Source organism: Grammomys surdaster, unplaced genomic scaffold, assembly GCF_004785775.1.
Source record: "Grammomys surdaster isolate TR1022 unplaced genomic scaffold, NIH_TR_1.0 214, whole genome shotgun sequence".
Taxonomy (NCBI): Eukaryota; Metazoa; Chordata; class Mammalia; order Rodentia; family Muridae; genus Grammomys; species Grammomys surdaster.
The window spans coordinates 158,040-164,176 of NW_021604659.1; positions in this window are offsets into that span (position 1 = coordinate 158,040).

Sequence of the window (6,137 nt, forward strand, 5' to 3'; positions counted from 1 at the left end):
TGATCCCAAAGTCAAGAATGATTTTCCTGTCCCAGGAGACTGGGCCACTGCCATTGGTAAAAATATCAAAGAAGAGAAAGGTGGAGGGAATTTTAAATGACTAGGTTAAACCACCTAAATACAAAACAGCATTCATAGGGTTATCTGTAGCTTCTGGGATGTGTTCAATGGGTGTAACTGTTTCTAAGTAGTGTCCTGGGAGCCAGAGGGACAAACAAGACATCAGGCTGACTAAGTGGACAGATGCTTTACTATGCCAGGATATGAGAAGCAGATGCCTCCAATCTGCTGTCAGTTTGTCTGGTTGTATGTACAGTATCCTCCCGCCCAAATCCCTATCAACCCTGAACCTGTAGATGTGACTTGATCTGGTAATGGACTTTAAAAAATGCAATCAGATTAAGATGAGTCTGAACTGGATCAAGGTACTGTACTCAATAGGACTACTGGGACCTGACACACTGAGAACAAAGGCTGGGGGTTGAAGTGATACATCTATAAGCCAAGGAAAACCAAGGAAGTTGGGCCAGAGGCTAGAATTTCCTCCTAAATCTTTGAGAGCAGTGGTTCTCAACCTTCCTAATGCTGTGACTCTTGAATACAGTACCTCATGCTGTGTGATCTCCATCATAAATTTATTTAATCAATATTTCATAACTGTAATTTTGCTACTGTTGTAAATTATAATATAAGTATCTGTGCTTTTGGATGGTCTTAGGTGACCCCTGTGAAAGAGTAGTTCTAACTCAAAGGGCATCATAAGCCACAAGTTGAGAACCACTGGTCTAGAGGAAACCAAACTTCTCAATGACTTTCGATCTGATTGTCAGCTTTCAGAACTCCAAGGGAAGCAAGTACTGTTTTGAGCAGAATAGTTTTGTGTGTATCATTGTGCCAGCTCTAGGAAGGTAACACAGGATCCTTGGCACTGTGCCCCTGCCTAGGACCAGGAACAAGTGCCCTGTCTGAAAAAGCATTATAGAGGTTCCTTGCATGTGCGTACACATGTAGGCCAGGGGGAATAACACCAAGGACTCTAGAGAATAAGAAAGCCAGGATGTATCTCCTTGCTCCATGTAAAACCATCCCTGTCTTGTTGGTGTAAGAGAACAAGGTCACAGAGACAGGGTACCCATTGTCTTTGGAGCAGCGCCATCTCATACTCGAAGTCAAGCAACTGGCTTTCCAGATGGATCTGTAGAGGCTCAGGTCCTCCCAGCTGTCTGCGGCTGGCACACCAGTGCCAGCTTAGATAATGGCAGAGAACTGACGCCAGCTTTCTGGGGCTGAACATCATTCACAGTTGTCCTACAGAGGCCAACGTGGGCTGCCCTGGACCCATGGCCCTCATTAGCATAATGGTCTTTGTCCAGAAGGAAAGATGCAAGGAGAGAAGGTGAGCATCTGCCTCTTTGCTGCTGGTCCTGCAGCCTGGGCTGGGAGGGAGGCACCATCTGTTGTGGGACTGGGCCACTTATCCATGGGGCCAAGTGATCCTGAAATCTAGGTGACACTCTGCCTTTAGGAAGTAGATGCCCATGTGCTGGGTAGGTTTCTGTGTCATTCTGCGGTGTGTGTGGAAGTTGACGGGCTCTGAGATTGTCCTATGTATGAGGTCTGCTGGAAGATCACAAATGTACCCATCAAATTCTTAGGAAGATATTCTAGACAGTGACAATGTGGCCGAGGCTAAAGTTTTCATCTAGTCTGTGCCTGCCCCCGGGGCAACAGTTTGATAATGTTTCCTTGCCCACATGGTCAGCCTCTACTGAGGCAGGAGTTCCAGGCTAGGGCTTAGCAGTAGGGTCTGAGGAACTGGAAATGGAAGTGGCTAGAATCAGAGGGGCCCCTGTTGGCATTGCTGGGTGGGTCTCCTGGACGACTCCTCAGTTCAGAAGAGCAACTGGGTTCTGCACAAGTCCCGCCTTTTTAACCTTGCAGGGCACGTGTGACAGACAGGCTTCATAAGCATTTTAAAAAGCTGCCCATTCTAGAATAGGCAGAACAGAGCATTGCATTTGCAGCCAAGGTGTGAGCACAGAGATCAGAGCTCTGACCTCTTTGTTGGAAGACAGGAAATGTTTGATTTTCCTGAGTCTTGGTGTCCCGACTTGGTGATGGTCGTAAGAGGGAAGATGAAGAGCTTCCCAGGAGAGAAAGCTCATTGTAAAGACACCAGTGCACTGGCAATGTGTTGCCCATTTGAGCAATACTCTGAGGATTCCCTTCATCTAGACAAATAGCAACCCCAGAGCTTAGTTTCTTTCCCAGACCTCCCAGATATATATGCCTGTGGTTCTCTGTCTGTGTCCTGTTATGATGGCTGATATGAGGCCTTCATCCGTGAAATTCTTCCCTAAAAATTCCTCTGTCCTTTGCTTATCCCAAGGGCTACCAGTAGTATGTTTGCTTAAACAGAGGCTCAATAAAAGTTTTGTGGAGAGATGTAAGAGTGACCTTCCATAAATGGCTATCTCCTACTCCTAAATGTGGGGACATCCTAGCCCACTGGAGTGTTATCAGAGCAAGGTACATTAATACAACTCTTTGCTTTATCTTTTCATGAGCCATGGGCTCATTTTGAGGGCCTGGTATGAACTGAATGCTTGTGTCCAGCTGAAACTCCTATGCAGAATTCTCTGACTGATGGTGTAATGGTATTTGGAGCTGAGGCCCTTAGAGGGAGGTGAAGGTTAGCTAGGGTCATGAGTGTGGGGTGCTGAGACAAGAGAATTAGTGTCAATTAGTGTTCCTATTTGAAACAATACCAGAGAGCTGACTTGTGCCCTCTTTCTTTCAGAGGGCACAAAAAAAAGATGTCCAGTAAGAATATTGTTAGAAAGCAGTCACTTCACAACCACAGAGTGAACCAGCTTTGCTGGCAACTTCAGACTGGAATCTTCAGCTTCCAGAACCATCAGAAGAAAATCTGTTGCTTAAGCCTCTGAATGTGGCCTTTTGTCATAGTGACACAAGAAGGCCAAGTCAGGACCCTCTCTCAATGCCAACAGGACCTCAGTGCACATTGCTAAAATGTCTGCCTGATTCTCAGACCAGGAAGAAACGTGGCCCAGTTCTTAATTCGTGGACAGTTCTGGGTGCTTCTGCAGGCCTCTGCAGCTAACCTACTGCATGTGTATAAACTATTGATTCCCAGAGTGCTCCTAGGAGTGTCCTGCCTATGTGGTAAGCACTGCAGAGTGCTGGCCTCTTTGCCACAAGCTCCTGAACCACAACCATTTCTGTTGTCTTTGAGTTGTAGCCACAGAAGCAGCCTTGAGGAGGTGAGGCCCACACCCCTCAGGAGGGCAGAGCACATTAAAGCATGCAGCAGGTGCACTCTGCCCTGGCACGGATGATGTGCCAGCTGCAGCTCCAGCAACTGTCATCTGACATCCTGACACAGAAGAGCACTGGGAGCCAGGAGGCTCTGGCGGTTATCTGCTCTCTCCCACCACGCCTGGACCCCCTGGCCCAGCCTCCAGCCAAACAGGTGTATGACAGCCTGTTGCAGGTCCTCAGCGGAGGCCACAGGCTCTGGAGAGAGCTCCAAGAGGAGAACAGATGAAAAGAACAAAGGAGGTTAGGCCTTGGATGACAAGCTTATTGATAACAGTTTAGGAGGAGAAAGCCTGCAGGGTGACAACAAATTGTTCCTAATGGCTTTGTCGCCTGCAGGCCCCTGTCTCAGAGAACAAGCTGTCAGGCTAGTCCAAGGGAGGCCATCTTGCTCTCTGCAGAGGCAGTCTACTCACTCTATCTGTCCCACCAGCCTACTGTTGTAAGGCTTTAAGCTGTGGGTACAGATACTGATATAGCCAGTCCTGGAAATAGTAACAGCAACATTAGCTGTCAGGGCCCAAGTTCCAAAAGTAAAGTTTGCTCAGTCCTGTTGAGTGGAACCAGGTAAATCCTGTACCTGGAGGACAAACATAACTTCCCACAACTGCATTATGCAGATATGCAAGGCCCCGCGTTCTAGAAGGTCAATGCTACCAGTGTCACACTGGGGGAGGGTGGCAGAGGGTAACAAATTACCATTTGTTACTCTGGGGTTCCACCCCATCGAAAGAGGTCTTGAGGAATGTCTCTCTCATCTTGCCAAATTCAAGTGATGGTGAGCTGTGCAGAAGAAGGGGAACCCCACACTGTAGTTCCATAGGATGACATCAAGCATCCTTTTTAGGGAAACCAATAGGACAAAGCCAGATGGGGCCAAAGTGAGCTGGAGGTTGGAGCCACTAACCACAGCCAGCTCCTCCTGTTGGTTTCATCTTACATGGTAGGAGAATAGGGCCAGGCTCTGAAGAACACCTACCTAGATCTCCCTCTTTATCAAAGGGAATTTCAAAGCAAAGTCATATCTACATCCACGCAGCTCAGACAGCCTGGCTAGAAGCTCAGGCCAACAGCCAACATTAAATGGCAAAAGTTGCCTATGATTGTGGTCATTATCATGTCTGGTATCTTTTGAGGGGCATCTCAGAACTCCACTTTCACTTAGCCAAACTGAGTAAAGACAAACCTTATTACCCAGGAAATAGCCAGGGCTTCACTAACATGAGGCAGACTGGTGTCAGTGGGAGGTGACTAAAAGGCCTGTGACTTTCTCCATCCACAGAGTATGAGGACTCGGCACAGGTGGAATATTTTCCTGAATGGCCTGGTGAAAAAGCAACCAATCCACTGAATACTAACAGTAAAATTGTCAAGGGAATTAAATCAAGAATGAAGCCTACCTTTCTTTTAACGTAACCATAGCATGTTTATTCAGTCATGGGCCTACTTGTCAGGTACCAGGCCTCCTTAACAAAATAGTTTTATCTCTGTATCTGTTTATATTAATCAGCTTTGGCTTATATTAATCAGCTTCTCTGAGTCTGGGACAAGTATCTCTCCAAGATGGAACTCACTAATTAGGGACCCACCCTTCAACATACAAGCCTTTGTGGGTGGTATTTCCTGTCCAACCCATCACCAGCATGAGTAAACCAGTACTGCTTTAATCATACTAGAGTGACGGGCTGTGTTCTATGGCTGATGACGTGAATGGCCATAAGTGTGGTAACTTAAAACCCAGCTTCTTAAACTGTGATTTGCAACTCCATAGGAAGCCATGTGACTGAATATAAGGGTCACAATAAATTTGGCTGTACTCTATGACTCTTGTATGTGCATCACCCAAAAGTTCATCCAAAATCAAGTGCCAAATTAATCCAAAACAATTCTGTCAGCACTTGTCTCACTTCATGTTGCTGGGCAAGATCCCACTGCAGCCTTGGTTCTGAACACACAACACATCCACGTGCCTCCATGAAATGCAAACAAATGCTACCAGAATGACTGTGTTTACTAATTGCAATTTTTCCTTCCACATGGTGCTCTTCTCTTACAGAAACATAATGATTAAGAGGCAGAAAACAAAGAAAATTTCCCAGCATCATTCCCCAGCATGCAAGCACCAAACTAGTGGATCTTTGGATAACACTGTGTTGGTGTTTAAATTTTTACGTTGTTATCTGAACTATCATTCAATGGACTTCCAATAGTTTCTGAAACAGCCTTAAATGTCCGTCTGCTATTGCTGTGGAACAATATTAGGAGAAATGGTGTTCTCAACCTAAATGATTATATAATCAAAATATTGATAGACTGAAGACAACAAAGTAGCTCTCTGTCGTGCTGCATCAAATAGTTGGGAAAAAAATAAACTCTTCCTGTCAAAATAAACAAAGGCCTCCATCTTAAGTTAGTATGCTAATTTGCTCATATCTTTAATAAGTAGTAACATTCTGTGTAGGGCAGAATTTTCAAAGTAACTTTTTTTATGATTGATTGTCAGTAAATGGTTGATTTCCATACCTATTTTATGTCCTAGATACCAGGATTTACATAAAGATCTCCAGGGTAAAAGGAATTATGGGTGAAAAGTTTAAGAAACTTTGGCCTGGCAGGCAAGATAGTACATGCCTTAAATCCCAACAGTTGGGAGGCAGAGGCAGGTGGGTCCCTATGAGTTCAAGGTCAGCCTGGTGTATATAGTGAGTTCTAAGACAGCTAGGGCTACCTAGAGAGACCCTGTCTCGTGTGTGTGTGTGTGTGTGTGTGTGTGTGTGTGTGTGTGTGTGTGTGTGTGT